A 19,144-nucleotide genomic window follows, 5' to 3' on the forward strand; every position below is an offset into this window, starting at 1 on the left:
TCTAGGTAGGGAGGGGAGGGTGTCTCGCATGCTATCCAAAAACTAACTGAAGCGAGATCGAAGCTGCAATAATCCTCCAGTCTAGTCATCCAGCCATCCGCAGGATCCTGGGGCAGGTAGAGGGTGGTCGCTGGCACGCGCAAACCTGAGTCCCCACGGCTCAGAAGTAGTGGCCTCTGGATCTGGCTTGGGCCTCTTGCCCGGAGGGCGTGTGCTCTTGCGAGCAGTGCTGAGGGTGCGAGGGCCTCCGAGGAAGGTGATGCGGGGAACAGGGGTCTCATCCTCTGAAGGATCAGTGATGTCTGGCTCGATCTCTGGCTCGGTGTCGGTCCCCTCTGTCTTGGAGTCGACCTGGATCGGAGTCTCCAAACTAGAACCCAGCTGCGGAGAAGGTGTAGGGATCAGTGGAGTGTGCACAATCTCCGGGGCAGGTGGCTGTGTCACCGTCGGGTCCACCAGGTAAGGTGCTGACTTGGTAGCTAGCATACTAGCCTCTCCCAGAAGAGCGTGGAACGCTGGTGGGTACGGCGGGGTGAGGAAGAAGTAGCGGTCACGGCCTACTGCTGTGGAAGTAGAAGCTCCTGTGGTGCTGATCGTGACTGCTCGAAGCTGCTCCTCCAGCTGGCTGACGTGCTCCTGACTCTCTCTCAGCTGCTCCTCCAGTGTATCCATCATCCCGCGGCGGTCGTTGTACTGGTCAGATAACTGCTGGAACTGGTCGCCGTGGACCTGGAGCTGTGCCTTCAGTGAGTCTATCTCACTGCCCCAAGCCTGGTGCTCCTCCTCCAGCTGAAGCTGCTGCGCTGTGAGGTCGGTCACCTCAGTCTCTAACTCCCCCATACGTCTCTGGTGGTCGTCAATCTCCAACAGAGCCTCCTCGTAGTAGTCATCTACTGCCTCAGCCCATCGTGACAACCGAGTCACCATCGGGTTGTAGCAGCAGGGCGTGTCCTGAACTGTGCAAACTGAGTTGCCCTCCTCCCGGAACGGGTGATGAGCAAACTCGGTACTCGCTAACTCAGCTCGGTGGATAGAGCTGAGTCGGAGGAAGGCCTCCCGGGCTGCATCCTGCATCGCGGTCTCTGGCAAGTCTCGGTAGTGACGTGTCTGAAAACTATAATCCAACTCGGAAAGGACTCGGGGGTGAATCTCGACCCGAGCCTCCCAAACTGAACCACACTGTCTCACTCGGTATGACGGAAACCCAGAGTATCGCAGACGCCTCAACATCCGATGCAGCTCAATGACATACCCCTCTGATTGAGGTAAGCTCAACTCCCAGGTAGCGGGTGAATCCTGGTCTGCCATCTAAGTTTAAGAAAAACCCAAAGTCAGTTGAAAATAAAATAAAAACTGGTTTTGTGAAGGAAATAGTTAAGAGTAAAGTGCGAAATTACGTAAAGTTTTGTAAATATAGCGTTTTTATTTTTGAAAGTATTACTAAGCGGGAATTTCTCCCTTGGCCAACTTAGGAAAGGGGTGGGGCGCCTTTTGGTCTTTTCCTACAGTCGTATGGCTCTGATACCAGCTCTGTAGACCCCCGTTTCTATAACAGGAATCATTCGTGTAAACAGTACCATTTCCCTGGATCAAGTAGTCTGGTACACACGAGTTCATAGCTGAAATACCAAAAGCACATACACGAGAGTCTAGTGCTAATTATTACATCATAAGCCCGCAGGCATTCTCTTAAATCATCGAACCGAGCAGTCCGGAATACATCCAAAAGCAGAAATAGATGAGGCAGCGGAATTCAGGCAGCGGCATGCCATTGCCACAGGCAACGACCGTAACTAAGACCTACTGAGTGCCATCGTCTTCATCTCCCTCCTGGTAGTAGGCATAGGGATCCTCCGAAGCTTCATCTCCCACTTCTGATTAATTTTATATTTGCAAGGGTGAGTACCAACCGTACTCAGCAAGCCACCACAGCAAGAAATGCACATGATAGGGGTATTCAAAGGATAGCTATGGTTCCTTTGCGCAAAGCCAGTTTCGTAATTCTTTTCGCAAGCCTAAGACCTAGCACAGACTAACCAAATTTTAGTACCAGCGTTCATATTAAACAATGACGGTTCTGTCCACCATCCATTGTGATCCCAAGGATAGCTTCCCGCCATCGAGTCGTTATGGTTTTCTGAGGACGTCCACATTCCCACCTCTCAGGAAGTGGCTCCATCAGCATAAAAATCATCATGCAATATCCCATCCCACACAGGTTAAGAATTTAGAGTCTAGCCAAGTGTAATACATGTCCCGGTGCTCAATAACCGCGAGCACGGCTATTCGAATAGATTTGGTTTACTCACACTGCAGTGGATGTACACTTTACCCGCACTCCGCAACTGCCCAACACATGAGCCTCGTCCCAACACATGAGACGCGTCACGGCAAAGCTTTTCGATAACCTCGCATTGGCAGTACCCGCTCCATGAACTTAAATCCTCATGCACTCTAGGTGTCCATGTTTCTAGCAGTGAGAGGAGTTCTGGCGCTCCCGGGAAAGAGAAGTCTCACACACATATTAAATTATAGTTCAAGTTAAGTTCTCTCTCTCACACACTCATGGCAGTCCTACCAATGGCGACACCGATGTAGGGCACGCCTCTCGGCCCTACCTCAACGGCTGTCCCATCGTAGCGCACCTGCCTCACTCAGGGGTGAACCATCTATGCAGGGATACTGCCTCCGCTCGGCTATCTAATCCGCTAGGTCTATACCCATTCGAGAAGTGCGGTTGTACGGGGGTCGTTTCATGCTTAACTTCATGGCTCGGTCCTTAATTGACCGGGGACGGTACTAGCCTTTTCCAGATACCACCCAAATCCTCCGTCCGCCCCAGTCGAAAACAGTTGTTTAGTTTTATTTCTCCTTTCACAAATCATGTCATCAATATCATGGCAATGTGGCGCTCATGTCTCCACATGCCGCATCTCAATTACCTTCCCAAAGGTAATTGCCCAAGCATATAGCATTTGATAAATATGAGTATGCATAATTCTAGAATAGCATTCCTAAGCAATTGTCATAATTGACTAGGGACTCATACGTAAACATGGTTACGAAGGAATGAGGGGTAAACAATAATCAAGGCATGGCATAATCACAAGTAGGATGTTCATCATTGCATGCAATTTTATTTGTAAACAAAATAATTTCGCAATTGGGATCAACATGTTCAAAGAATAGTGATGACTTGCCTTGCTCAAAGTCTTGCGGGTCTTGGCCTTCACTTGGATCCGCAACTCTCTCGGGCTCTACAAGTACGTGCGAAGAATCGATTTTGAATTCGGTTAGAATTCAAGTAAAATCCAAATAAATCCAAATGGAAGTCGAACGCGAAAGTCGATTCTCTTATATTAACTTTACTATTCGCGGACTAGGGCAAACCCAATTTCGATTTATATATCCTAAGCTATTTTGCGGGTGTAAATATTTGGTTAGCATAAGTTTTTGATTGAATCTACCCGAGTATTATATTCATATATTTGGTTAGAAATTTCTATTGCGAGCTAAACATCGGACGGAATCCTAAAATTATCTTATAATATTATACGATTTAATTTAGTCTATGACTAAATGATTAAATATAATATACGTCTAAAATTCCTAGTGATTAAATCCGAATTTCTATCGTGAATCGATTTCTTATAGAGATTACCCAAATATAATTTATAATAGCCTATAAGAATTCATCTAATTAATTATATCTAAATCACTACCGCGAATTGATCATTTGTAGAGATCATTAAAACAATCTACAATAATCTATATAATTCACCTAATTGTTTAGTTTTTAAATACATCTATGATTATAGCATTATTTTGCAAATACTATATTTTCGTTAATCCTATACTTAAATTCTAATATTTTTAAGTGTCCTAAATTTCTCCTAATTTTTCCTACTTATTTCCTTCTCTTTTCCCCCTTTTTCTTTTCCTTTTCTTTTCTTTTCTTTTTCTCTTCTTTTCTTTTCTCTCTCCCTCTTCTCTCTTTTCTCTCTTCCTCTTTTTCCTTCTTTTCTCTTTCTCTTCCTTCTCTCTCTCTCGGCTCTCCCTCCTACCCGAGCGGCAGCGGCGGTGGGCGCGAGGGGGAAGAAGGGCGGCTCACTGACGGCGGCAGCGGCGACGACGGCGGTGGCGGCGACGGCGGTGCGACGACGGCGCACGGCGGCAACGCACGGCGGGGCGGTTCCGGGGCGACGGCGCGGCGGTTGCGAAGGTGGCGGCGCGGCGGCACGACAACGGCGGCGGCGCACGGCGGCTGCGACGGCGGCGGGGAACGCGGCACGGCCAAGGCGCGGCGCGGCGCGGCGGCTTCGTGGCGGCGGTGTGGCGACTCTATGCGACGGCGCGGCGGCGTGGAGACGGCGGCGCGGCGGCGTGGAGGCGACGGCGTGGTGGAGCGGGTAGAGGAGAGGAGGTGAGGATGGAGGGAAAGAGGGGAAATAGTGGGGTTTATATAGGAGAGGGGAAGAGATAAGGGGGGAGAAAGGGGAGACGCGACGGCGGCGGCAGCAGCGGCGATGGGACGGCGCGACGGGATGGCGGCGAGCGACGCGTGACGGCACGGGCGCGGGGCGCGAGGCGGCGGCACGGTTCTCGGGATGACGCGATGGGCGGCAGCGGCGATGTTGGCGCGGCGCGGCAGGGGCGGCACGGCGCTCGGGGCGGCGACGGGACGCACGGCGACGGGACGTCGACGGCGGCGGCGACAGCGGCGGCGCGCGGCTCGGGGCGGGACGCGACGGGCGGTGACGCGACGGTAGCGCGGCGCGGCGACGGGATGGGCGCGTGGCGGCAGGCGGGCGCGCGGCGCGGGGCGCGAGGCGGCGGCACGCGGCGCGAGGCCGACGGCGACGCGACGGCGATGATGGCGACGGCGGCGCGGCGGGCGAGCGGCGCGCGGGCGAGCGGCACACAGGCGGGCGGCGCGCGGCGAGCGGCGCGCGCGGCAGGGGAGGGGGCGGGGCTAGGGGGACCGTGTCGAGCACCTGGAGTGCAATGAACAGTGACTTTTCTATTTATCCCGATTTTAGTGTATTTTCCATATAAATTTGATTCAACAATTCCTAATTTTTGCATATATGCATTTTACTCAATATTTGTGTTATCTCAACTAATGAATTCACCGTAGATTAATATTACTCATATTTTATTTTTATTTAATCTATTTGAATTTTTAATTAGGGTTAACTCTTATTCCATCGTATTTTAATTGATCCAAATATGGTCGCGATAATATTTTATTTATTCCTATCCACACCTAATCTTTATTTTAGTTTATATTTATTTTACCAACTTGTTTTTATGGTTTATTCCTAATTAACTATTCTTTACTCACGGTTAGTAAACTTCGAGATCAAATCCAAATAAAATAAGCGAATAGGATCGGCATGACGCAATTAATTTTTTTAAAGTTTTTGAAAATCCGTATTTTTAGAGTTTAGATTTTTGTCGGTCGAATTTTCAGGGTGTTACACGTGTGAAGGCCTGATGGACCGTGGGTGCCTGCGGGGCCCGTATACCTGATGGACCGTGGGCCGGTGGGGGCCCGGATATGGTGAAGGGGCGGTGAAGGGCTGAGGGACACCAATGTGTGAAGGGAGAGATTGTTGAATAGTCCCACATTGGTTGTGGAAGGGCAAATGACCTAAGATATAAGTGGGGGAGCCCCTCACCTCAATGGCTAGCTTTTGGGGTGGGAAAGCCCCTTTACGATCCTACACCTGATTTTTCTCATTCTTGCTGTTTAATTAACGAAGCAATTTTAGATGTTAGAACGGTGCCTAATAAGTATTTGTCGAGGCTCAAAAAAGGACAAGATAAAAGAGAAAATCCATAAAATGCCATTGACAAGCACTCTAATCCGAGAAATGCCATCGACAAAGGCAACTTCTCAAAAAAAAATCCATAAAATGCCATTGACAAGCACTCTAATCCGAGAAATACCATCGACAAAGGCAACTTCTCAAAAATGCCATTGCACAAGCCTGTTTCTCCCTAAAATGCCATCATCGTCAACTCCACGTCGTTTCATCCGTCATTTTTTTTATGATAATGACCATTTTGCCCTCCGTGCAAAATATACCCAGTTTTTATCAAAGAAAAATGACCACGGCGCTCTAATCGATCCTGATCCAGCGATCTCTTGGCGTTGGCGGCGGTCCAAGGCGGTGGCGCCGCTATGCCGCTGGTCCACGGGGTTTGCGAGGAGGACCAGGGCAGTGGGCAGTGGCGCGGCAGGGCGTGGCGACGGCAAGCAACCCAGCGCCAGGGGCATGGTCCCGCAGGCCCACCACCTTGCAATGAAGGGGGGAACGCGGATGGAGGCGGTGGCGGCGGCCCGGGCGTGGTAGGCGCGGCGATGCAGATGGAGACGGCGGTGGCGCCTCGCGCGTGGTCGACGCGGACGGAGGTGGCGGCGGCGGCGGCCCGGACCTAGTAGGCACAACGGCACGGACGGAGACGGCAGTGGCGCCCCGGACGTGGTCGATGCGGACGGAGGTGGCGGCGGCGGCCCGGGCCTGGTAGGCACAACGTCGCGGATGGAGGCGGTGTCGGCCCGGGCATGGTAGGCTGTCCTCGGCAGCCTCCACTGCGACCCCTTTGTCGTCCTCCTCATGAAGCTCACCGGCGAGTCCCGCCACCTGCAGAACGACGTACCCACCGGCCCTTGTCTCGCAGGACCCCGGCACCGTCCCTGGCCGCGTTGTCTCCTTCATCGGCATGCACATTGACAACGTCCCCATCAACGTCGACAACAGGTAGGTTGCTAGTAGATTGTTCTTCTGATTGTGTAAAATTTACTCCTCTGATTTATGCTTCTTGTGAATGATTTGAGTGCTTTACTTGATTTGTGTGTTTCTGCCGGAAATTTACTTGCTTGCTTGGAGCCCAGCAAGACAGTCGCGTCGCCGGCGCTGGGCTGCAACGGTTGCTTGTCATCGCCATCTATGGGCCGGAGAGGAAGGCAACAACAGTGAGAATTTTTTTTTCTTTTTTTTCTCTAACCGATAGATTATTTTTTAAGCCCGGTCAAATACCGATAGTTTTTTAATTATTATCCTATCCGGGCTACTATTGATCGATTAGTATTGAACGCTTATTTTTCAGCGACGATTAGTCAGCGAGGATGGTTGTGTGAGCAAATTGTTGTCTAGGGGTAAGATTGTCTTTTCATACAACTTAACAGAAAGATGCTAACACCAATTTGATGGTGATGGCATTTTTGGAAGAAAGAGGCTTCTGCAATGGTATTTTTTGGGAAGTTGCTTTTGTCGATGGCATTTTTGGGATTAGGGTGCTTGTCGATGGCATTTCATGGATTTTCTCAAGATAAAATGAGAAGAACAGTCTGTTGAATTGCAAAAGGACTATGCATAAGTTTTCTTCATGCTTCAAATTCTTTAATTACCTAATAGGCCAATCCCTAATAAGTATTTGTCGAGGCTCAGAAAAGGACAAGATAAAATGAGAAGAACAGTTTGTTGAATTGCAAAAGGACTATGCATAAGTTTTCGTCATGCTTCAAATTCTTTAATTACCTAATAGGCCAATCGCATCAAGTTGGCCTAGCGCTCTGGAAACTGTAGAGCCAGCCCTGTGCAAAACTTCCTGGTGATTCCCATGCCAACATTTGTCTCATGAAAAGTGAGAGTAAACCAACTTGGTTGGAATTCTGATTCAGCAAAGGAGAGAAAAATACGGCTCATTCACACAAAAAGTTGAGTGAAAAAAATAGTCCGGACCATTTTCTGTAGGGACCTTTCTAAGGGAGTGAAAAATACTTTCGTCATGTAAAAGAACAAACAATAATTCAAGAATAATTTATTTAATTTCAATGACATACTACATGCACCTAAAAAAATATTCTGGCGAAGTTACCGATGAACTGTCTGCACTTACACTACGGCCACGTAGTGGTTATAGCTTTACAAATCTATTTTATTTAGGAAAAAGTAAGAATTACCCCCCTAAACTATCGCGGTCGGTCGAATTTTTCCCCTGAACCAGAAAATCAGATATTACTCACCCTGAACTTTTAATATCGGACAAATTACCCCCCTAACACTGTTTTTAGCCGTTTTAACTTAGTACTAGCACACGTGGCGCCAACGTGGCAGACTACTCAGCAAAAAAAAAAAAGAAGAAAAACACTGGGCCCACCTGTCATCACCTCTTCAATCCAACCTCTTCCAGATCCCCTGCTCTCTCTCTCGTGCACGCACACGGACACGGGCAGTCAGCGGCGGAGGGCGGCGGAGGGCGGCGGAGCTCGCTCGTGAGGCTGGGGGCGGAGGCAGAGGCGAGCCGGTTCCCCAACGGCGCGGGGTCGGGCGGTTGGCGGCATCGCGGGGGCGGGTGGTTGGCGGCGGCGCGGGGGCGGGCGGATGGCGACGGCACGAGGGCGAGCTTCATCGCGTCACCGTGGTTGCGGAGCAGGAGGAGATCGTCGCGGCAGTCCAGGAGCTCCCACTCGGCGGAGGCCCAGCCGCCGTCGGGAGGAACAAGGCCAGAGGCGGAGGCGGCGGAGAGGAAAACTGGCGGCGTGCGGCCCACGACGACGAAGAGGAAGCTGCGTCGCGGGCGTGGCGCTCACCAGCTCGGTGGGGGAAGGGAGGCGGAGGAGTATCTCGTGGAGGATTTCGTCGCCGAGCACCTCGACGCCGCCCGTTGCCGACCCTCGCGAGCCGACCGATCGTGCCACCGCCTGTCGCCGGCCCTCGCGGGCTGACCGCCCGCACCGCCGCCCGTCGGGGTCGACGACGTGGCCGTCTCCTCCTTCGTCGGCTCCACCTCCGCTGCAGATCGATCGAACGACGACGACGTCGCCTCGGCCTGGGCCCTGACGACGACCGCGACAGCACGCTGGCGAGGCGGGTAGCCAACCGCGGCGTAGCCGGCAGCGCGCGCTCGCCGCCGCTCCCTCCTGCCCCCGCCCCCGCTCCCGCGCCGCCGCGCCAACACGCCGTTCTTGATTTGGTTCGGCCGCGGCGCCGACACGACAAGCTAGTGGGCTCACCGCCGCCTATTCTGCCTATTCCGTCGCCGCCGCCGCCTCTTCCTCCGCTGCCGCGGCGGCCTCTTCCACCGCCACTCGCCTGCCTCGGTGCGCCAGGGAGCGAGAGAGAGGGGAAGGGGTGAAGAGAAGGAGAGAAGAAGAGGGATTGGGCTGACAGGTGGGTCCCTTATTTTTTTTTATCTGTTTTGGCTGACTAGACTGCCACGTATGCGTCCACGTAAGACCAAAACCGTCCTGAATCGATCTAGGGGGGTAATTCATCCGGTTTACAAAGTTTAGGGTCAAAAATAACTGGTATTAAAGTTTAGGGTCAAAAATAACTGGTATTGAAGTTTATGGTGGTAAATCGGACGACCGCAATTGTTTAGGGGGTAATTCGTACTTTTTCCTTTTATTTATATATGTATAGAGAGACTTCTACCATGGAACCGTGGATATTCTAGTGCTCAAAAATTTCTATACAAGAGCAGCTATCGAAAAGCTTTATTTGACGGTGAACGTTGTACTATAAATATTGTTTATTTATTGACATCAATATTTCCGTAAGTACTTACAAATTTAGATTCAGCTAATAGTGTCAGGTACCACTCACACTGCCACTCGATTATTTTTCGGATTACACGAATGGAAGATGCACACGCTCGAACACTAGGGGACAGTGAGTGTACCACGAAATACATTCTCAAAGAGACGGAGACATTGGCAAATCCCAAACCTCACATTCAGAGTGCACCGACGTGTGAATAATATTCATGGGCAATAGGTTATGAACACCAAGCATTAATTGCTGCTTCCCCATGTCACACTAGATCCTAATTACGATAAAGTTGAATTAAAATTAAGTATCATTCACGACACAGATGGCATATATGGAAATGAAATAACATCGCTTATACTTCATCCGTTTTATATTATAAGACTTTCTAGCATTACCCACATTTATATATATGTTAATGAATATATATATATATATACATATATATATACATATATATATATATATGTATATGTGCCTAAATTCATTAACATCTATATAAATATGAGCAATGATAGAAAGTCTTATAACCTGAAATAGAGGGAGTATAACTGTAGTAGATATTTTCTATAGATAGGGGAGGAAACGACTTGGCCTACTGTAAGGGAAGCTTGGTGGAAAGGAAGCTCGCCTTGGCTCAGCTCGTTATGAGTAACAAGTTAAATCCTTAGCTTGGCTTGGCTCGGCTCGTTAAAGGGCTCGTGAGCATGGCAACGAGTAGACCTCAAGGAGGACTAGGACGGAGAAATCAGTTTAACATATAAAATAAGCAGTAAAGTGAAAATTATCTTCAGTAGTTCACATCCCAACACGTAAATAGACAATATAGCATATCCATTAAAGTTACAATTTTCACAAAATATACAACTAGAAAATGTATAAAATTTAGTACAGTATATGATCCTATTGCACCAAGGCAAATGAGCTTGTGTACGGCTTACAAGCCAGCTTGAGCTCTACTCATTTTAGAAACAAACTTTGAAGAGTACTGGGCTCGGCTCGTTTGAGCCATGCGAGCCTGAACCAAGCCCAAGCTGAGCTTTTCTCTAACAAAAACTGAATAAACTTTTGGATAAAACTGGCACGTTTTTCAAACTGTTAAACGGTGTGTTTCGTGCGAAATTTTTCTATCTAAAAATTGTTCTAAAATATAAGATTAATCCATTTTTCAAGTTTGTAATAATTAAAACTCAATTAATCATGCGTTATTATCACCTCGTTTTGTGTGAAACACTTAATTTTTATATTCATCTTCAGTGGATTCAAACACCACCTTAATGTCCACCCCCTACATGCAGATTCAAAACTTCCTGGTGATTCCCCCATGCCAATGCTTGTCTCATGAAGATTTGAAGAAAACCAACTTGGTTGGAATTTTGTTCTGTGGTTGGAATTTTGTTCAACAGAGTAAAGAAAATAGCACAAGTTCTTCCATTCACATAGAATACTGAGCAAGGATGCCATCTAATGTTCAGAGTGCTGACCATTATTGTGCGTATGAACATTTGTATGACAAGAAAAAATACTTACGAGATGTAAAATAGCGAATGAATCATGATTTTTTTTCCATTAAGAGCAAGGATAATAGTAAGCTATAAGCAAGCTATATGCTTATGTGGAAGATAGAGATAAAGAAAAATAAGGGGTGTTGGCTCTCACGCCAGAGCTAACTCTACACAAGTTTCAATAAATATACATTAAATTCATAGTGAGATAAAGAGAGAGGATGAAAAAAATAACTTTAACCTTATAGCTAATCTATTATATATGTTGGATCTAGCATTGACTTATAGTAAATAGTGGGCTCTATTGCTCTAACTGTGACAGCATACTGCACGCACCAAAATAGAGAGTCAAATTATATATCACCAAGTCACCGGGGAAATTATTATTCTATTTCAGCCTTTCAGGTTAACATGGATCTTCATGCTGACACAACGCTACGCCCATGTGTACTGGTTATTGATTCTTGAACCGATAAGTACTACGTGATCCTCAATGTACTGGTTAGTGATTCTTGAACCGACAAGAACTAGCTACTACGTGATCCTCATAACTTCCCAACATCTCACATTCCTATACATTTGTTCCTGGCACTGCATTAATATTATTTTTAGTAACAAAGCAAATTTTCCCCTTAGCCCTTAGCCATCAAGTTCACAAATCTATGGATCTATTTCAAATATTCAGGCACTTCTTCCATGGGAACCATATTGAGTCTTATAGACTGTGTGCAAATGAATCCATTCCTCCTAGAAACTTTAATAATGGTGAAGATTGCTCTGTGTGATATCTTATCTACCCGACTAAAAGTAAGCAATATTTCAATTTGTGTAAGATTTGATCAGCTCATAGCTCTAAGTACTCTAGTCACCATGATGTACCAACTAATTCATTCGTTGCTCGCTGACCAATCATACCTAATCCTGTACATATGAAGACCGTTCGTGGGGGGATAATTCAAGAAATGGGAAATTGCGGCTGCATACTATATATGCTCGTACATGATACAGATGTACTTTAGCAAATGTCCCACTAGAGTTTGTAGCTACAGTATGTGGTATTATCGACAGCAATGCATGGATACAAATGATTCTGGTGTGTACTGACTTTTTGTCGACTACTTGCCTGTATTATAGTCGCAGTAGAAGTATACTTAAATTTCATAGTTTTAGTTCTTCGACGTACAAAACCAACATCTCTAGGAAGGGAACAAAACAATTGTTGAGTTTGAGTATATCCCTTGCTGTCACCTGCATAGATTACCAAACCTTCCTCGTTCCTACCGAGACTTCTGTTCTACTTCATCCGTTTCACAATCTAAGACTTTCTAGCATTTCCCATATTCTTATGGATGTTAATGAATCTAGTCATATATGCGTCTATATTCATTAACATCTATATGAATGTTGGAAATGCTAGAAAGTCTTACATTGTGAAATGGAGGGAGTACTAAACTTCCTAACGACCCCCATGCCCACGGATTTCTACAGATATGCGCAAACAGTGTGTTAGTTACATCGATTTCTCTGAATTCCCAATTGTATATATATATATATATATATATATATACATATATATATATATATATATCCATGTCATAGAAGCACTTGTTTGCTCAGAACTGGATAGAGTTTGACGAAAATCTCTCTACCTGATTCTCGATTAATTATAACCTTCTTGATCAGAATCTGTTTATGGAAGTGAGAGGCATCAGGACATACTTGTGTGGTATGACAGAGTAACCCTATGGAGATCACATCCACATGTTGCGGACGGCCAGCCTCTGGGTTGCTTTCAAGCTTCGAGGCCTCTCTTCTCTGACTGAAAAATGTACTTTGATCAGATCTGAGCACAAAATTAGTGGACCATTAGCTCAAAGAAGAAGTGGTGGAACAAAGTCAGCTGAAAGGCTAAAAGAACAACACAGCCCCTGACATTTCTTTGATATGTCTGTTCTGGCAAAGCGAATTTCCCTGAGGCTTGAGGACTTCTTCCCTGGGAATCATGTCAAGTTATATAAGGAGTGCAAACATATGTATCCATTCTATTATACCGGAGTCTTTAATGGTCCAGATTGCTCCTTGTAGAATCCTATCTACTCGACTCAAAGTAAGCATTGTTCATTAATTCAGAGATACTTCTAGAGGCGTAAGACAACCATATTTTCAAGTGTAAAATTTAATATCTCGTATCTATAAGTATTTTAGGTATCAAGTTGAATGAAATAATTTATTTGTTTGTCGCTGATCAATCCAATCCTGTGTATAAAATAAACAATTCATGCATGGTCCATAGTTCAAGACATGGAAAAATGCAATTGCACTGCACTCGTACAAGATATAAAGATGCACTTTTGCAAATGTGCACTAATTTTTAGCTAGAGAGGTACACATCTCAGTATAGTCGACTTTTGTCATAAAATATAGAGATTTGCTCCGGTCCAACAAAAAGTATCTTAAGGTACTATTACCTCACGGTACCAAATCGTTTCTAGTCGTTGGATCTTACAATACCGATTCTGTCTAGCTAGATTTAACGATTGCAAACGATTTGGTACCATGAGATACCGGTACCTCAAGATAATTTTTTGTTGAACAGGAGCAAATCTCTAAAATGTAAGTTGCCTTGCTGAGCTATATTACCCTGAGATTTGTGGCGATGTACAAATTTTTCGCCGTGAGGTACATTTTGTCACAGGAAATTGTTTACGACGAAAATTGGGTATTTTGTGTGCTGACTTCGCCGATTATCTAGTGTACCCATCGGTGCTGACTATAATTTTATGTTGACTTTGTCGTAAAAATATGAATTAGATCATACTTCCTTGTATGTTAATTCTAGCAAGATATTATCCTCACAGTTCAACTATACTTAAAGTTTCTATTTCTGATTTAATTCTGTAATGTGCAAAATCATGATCTTCATGAATGGATCAACCAATTGGTGAGTTTGTCCCTTTGCTGTCAGCTGTAAAGAGAATGCACCCTGCGCTCCTGTGTTCTGCTACAATTCCCAAAGTCTCCAAAATCTATGCACTGATACATGGATATCTGAAAACCGAGTACATAGGTCCCGTTCTTTTCTTTAATAAAAGTTGGATGAAGACTAAGATTTTCGCAGCATGCTTTTCAAACTGCTAAACGATGTGTTTCGTGCGAAAATTTTCTATATAAAAGTTGCTCTAAAATATCATATTAATCTATTTTCAAGTTTGTAATAATTAAAACTCAATCAATCATATGTTAATACCACCTCGTTTTGCGTAAAAAACTTGATCTTCATCTTCAGGAGAAAACAAGAGCACCATAGACTTATCCGAATTCTAAATTCTATATCCATGCGTTAGAAGAACTTGTTTTGTCGTTCTTGTTAAGGTGTATGTGTATGTATATGTATATCTGACTGCGATATTTAGGATAGAGATATACTCCCTCCGTCCCAAAAAAAAAAGACAAACCCTGGTTTCCGTGTTCAACGTTTAACCGTCCGTCTTATTTGAAAAAAATAAGAAAAAAATTAAAAAAATAAGTCACGTATAAAGTATTAATCATGTTTTATCATCTAACAATAACGAAAATAGTAATTATAAAAAAATTTCATATAAGACGGACGGTGAAACGTTGGCACGGGAACCCATGATTTACCTTTTTTTTTTTTACGGATGGAGTAGAACTGAGAAGTCAGCAAGAGTCGTCAATGCCCAAGATTGCCTCCCATAGATCGTTTAAATATGGGTATGTTTATTTTTTTGGGCGTAAAATTTTTAAGTATACGGATACATATTTGAAGTATTAAACATAGATTAATAACAAAACAAATTACAGATTCCGCCTATAAACCGCGAGACGAATTTATTAAGTATAATTAATCCGTCATTAGCAAATGTTTACTGTACCATCACATTTAGAAACCATGGTGTAATTAGGCTTAAAAGATTCGTCTCGCAATTTACTTTTAAATTATGTAATTGGTCTTTTCCCCATATTTAATGTCCCATGCATGTGTCTAAACATTTGATGTAACGTTTTTTTGCCAAACCTGGATATTCAGTTCATCATATCATGAGTTCCTTTACGCTGATGTTGTCTACTACTGCCAGTATTACTATAAATACAACTGATTTCTCCGTTGTTGATTAGTGAGTTGTACTACTAATAGAAAAAAAATATTCCACTATCAGTAATAAGTGGTAGTATGAATATGGATGGTCCATATTGATTGTACTATAAGTACAGACCATCTGCGACCTTAATTTTCAGTTTTCTGTAAAAACGTATTTCTGATCACAATCAGAGCAATTTAATTCATTTAAAAACATCAAATCGGAGAAGCTTCTAATATATTGGTGATAACAGTTAGGAAAGTCATACTGTCGTTAATGCTCCACACGTTTTGAGCTCAGGCCTCAGGGTACAGCGTTGAGACCCATAATAGAATCTTTGAATCTTGCGATTAAGAGACCCAGCAATCGGCTATCCGCAATCTGTCGGTGTCATCGGGGTAGTGATCTGTTGTGCTGTAGTACATAATTGTTAGGATCTCACAGGAAGAACAGGAACACATTCGCAAATTAGTTCCTGGACGATGACGATGATTTGTACTTCTCCTCGATTACAGTATTTAAGTTTGTGTTCCCGTCTCGCTCACTCGCCTGGACTGCGACACACAGGCCCATGAATTACAAGGCCCAATCCGGCCCAACATACTTAATGTTAGCTTTACGATTACGCCTTTCCTCGGAGAAGACGCCTCCTTCTTTTCTGCCTTCAATCTGTTCCCCATCCTGCTTCTTGTAGCCTTGTTCCTTGCCACGCCCAGTTCGCCCTGTTGTGCCCGATCCCTCCGGTGGCTTGATAATAATTCAGTCCTGATGCCTGTCAATTCCACAAGCAAACTCTAGATTGTAAAGATTTTCAAAATTAGATGGGGCTTCATTCTAGGCATCACTGTGCACACACCGAAAGAACTTTGCAATGGGGCAATGGAAAATAATCTGTAGAGATGTTTCTAGTTCTCCACATAATTTACATAATTCAGAGCCCTCTCAGTTTTACTTATCAGTTGGAATCTACAAAATGTGTTTTAACTTTTAAGGGGCATGGGCCTGCCATAGCCCATAAGTCTATCATCCTTAAATAAGAGACACCTCTGAAGCATCAAGCTCTACGCATAAATATGGAGGTATATATACCTTTCTTCTGTTTCTATATCCCAGCATAAGTGGTCGACTCTATTATTCAGGCCAACTCCACAATAAAATGGATTCCATTTAGGAAAAAAAAATCGGTGTATATGGGGTGCAAACTGCATCCTGGGCAACCCCGTCCCCGATCACTGGGCGTGGACACCCAAACGATTGGACGGTGCACTCGGCTTGGCCTCGAGGATCACCACGTACGAGTAAAGAGACGGAGGAACATGCCGTTTGGTTCCGTTACATGCTGGGCTAGGCAATGTAGCTAGGCTCTGTGAAATGAAATCCCAAGAGCAACAAATCGCAGTAAAAATGATGAACTGGAAGTCTGAAACTTCCACCTATAGGCTATATGCATCGAGGAGATCGAGTTCATAGAGACTTTCCGTTTGGCCCATGGATTGCACTAGCATATATACACATTTATTCATAGCCTTGGCGTGCGAATTCAGAAATACCCGCACAGAAACGTTCTGATTTCTTAACATTTTTGTACTGCCCGTTCTGATCTCTGGACATCTCTACATCCATTCGGCCTTTTTACTTTTATTAGGAAGTTAGGAACTCTATGCTTGTCTCTTCCTTCTTCCTAGAAACTGGAGGCTGTGTTTTCACATGTATGGAAACATGTGAACGTCCAGAGATGATAACATTGATGAAGCAATTGCAAAGACGAAATAAAAGATTGTTTTGTAGATATAATCCACCATGGTTTCTGCCTACAACTGCTCTTGTGGTGATACCATGCTCTGCCTGCAGAGATTTCTGCTATATAATTTTCACTAATTCATATTTTAACCTGCCCTCGAAATCCAATGTTCGGCTCATATTATGGTGCTAAAATTGATTGGACTTTCACATCGTTCACCTGTTTTGGGCGGGGGATTTACAATTATGACACTGTAAACATTAACCTTTGCTATAATGATATTGGACCCATATTTCATATACACGGATGGGCCCATTTGTCATCCACTCGAAGTGTCAAAACAACGAAGCTCCCATATTTGCAGTCTTAATATTTCAATTTTTTTTTTTTTTTGGGGGGGGGGGGGGGGCTACAACGGGAAAAAAAAGGTCTTCTTCCAACTATCATCGGGGCTAGCTAGGTCGTCCCTTCCGTTGAGGTTGCAAAATAAACACATCTTGTTTCTGCCACCACTTTCAGATCAGTCGTCCGGAGCAACCGAAGTGGCCGACTGCGACAGGTCACCTCATCTGGCGAATCGCCGGCGAGGGCCATTGGCAACGTGACACCGTGAGGTGGTCGTTGTACAGTGCAAATTAGGATACATTCCCGTCTGCTGTGAGCAAGCTGCGGTCATTGATTCCTTCAGCCTATCATGACAGCAGCATGCATGATTTTAACAACTTCCCAATGACTCACAAGCCTATGTTTCTCCCACACAACATTACATGGTTATTCATTGTAGCAGTACAGGTTACAACCTCCACAAAATCTATTTTTATTTAGAGTAAAGTCCATCACCTGTCCCTAAACTTGTACCGCTGTATCATCCCAGTCCCTAAACTCGCAAATCAACCGTTCAGGTCCTTAAACTTGTTTGACTGTCATCCCGGTCCCTAAACTTGCAGATCACTCGTTTAGGTCCTCCAATTTGTTCAGTTGTGTCACCCCGGTCCCTAAACAGGACGGTCTAGAAACTTTATATCAAAAAATAATTCATAATTTTTTCATGTGAACTTTAATGAAGACAAACTTTATATCAAAATTGTAGCCCTCAACGCGACCTACAACTTTGTAGTTGAAAAGTTTTTGAATTAAAACTGTTTAGGGTCTCAAAATATTGTTGCCGATTTATAGATTTTGAAATTTTAATTTTAAAATTACATTTTGGGACAAAAAATAACTTATAATAAAAAAATTCTACTACAAAGTTGTAGATCGCATTGAGGGCTACAAGTTTGATATAAAGTTTGTTTTTATTAGAGTTCACATGAAAAAGTTATGAATTATTTTTAAATATAAAGTCTTTAGACCATCCTATTTGACCCAGATGATATTCAAATCCAAGTTTAGGGACCGGGGTGACACAACTGAACAAGTTGGAGGACCTAAACGAGTGATAAGCAAGTTTAGGGACCGGGATAACACAGTCGAACAAGTTTGAGGACCTGAACGGTCGATTTGCAAGTTTAGGAACCGGGATGACACAGCGGTACAAGTTTAGGGATCGGTGATGGACTTTATTCTTTTATTTATGTGTATAGAGACTTCTTCCGCTAGAACCGTGGATATGATAGTGCTCAACAAATTCTATACAAGACTAGCCATATATCGAAAGGATTTATTTAACGGTCAACATTGCTCCTATGAATATTTTAGTTGGGACTAGAAATAGTATTGTTCATTTTTTGTTAGTATTGGTATGAATATTTTAATTATATTGGTTACGCACAATTTCAGATGCAGCTAACAATATCAGATGGTAATTTACGCTATTCTTTTTTCAATTAAACGAATGGAAGACCATCGCCAAATGTCTAATCTCACATTGAAAGCGCACCCATGTGTGCGTAATATTCATAGGTTTGAACACCAAACATTCTAGCTTCCCCAATTATCTAAAAAAAAAAGCATTGTTGCTTCCCCAGTTCACACTAGACTGTAGACTACAACAAAATCAGATCAAATTTTAAAATCACCCACGACAAAAACGACGGCCTCACTTTGCTTCTGTAATACTCCAGGTAACCACATATATAGAGGACCACACCAAAATACACTCAAAACCACTAACTTCTAAAATTATTAGAAATTTCGGCAGTCTCCCCTAAAAATACGGACATCCATGACAGCCAGTTATAAGATATCTTAATAACAATATAATCCACACAATCCAAACCATCCTAGCTCCATGAATTC

The sequence above is a fragment of the Oryza glaberrima genome, chromosome 12 (genome assembly GCF_000147395.1).
Source record: "Oryza glaberrima chromosome 12, OglaRS2, whole genome shotgun sequence".
Lineage (NCBI taxonomy): Eukaryota > Viridiplantae > Streptophyta > Magnoliopsida > Poales > Poaceae > Oryza > Oryza glaberrima.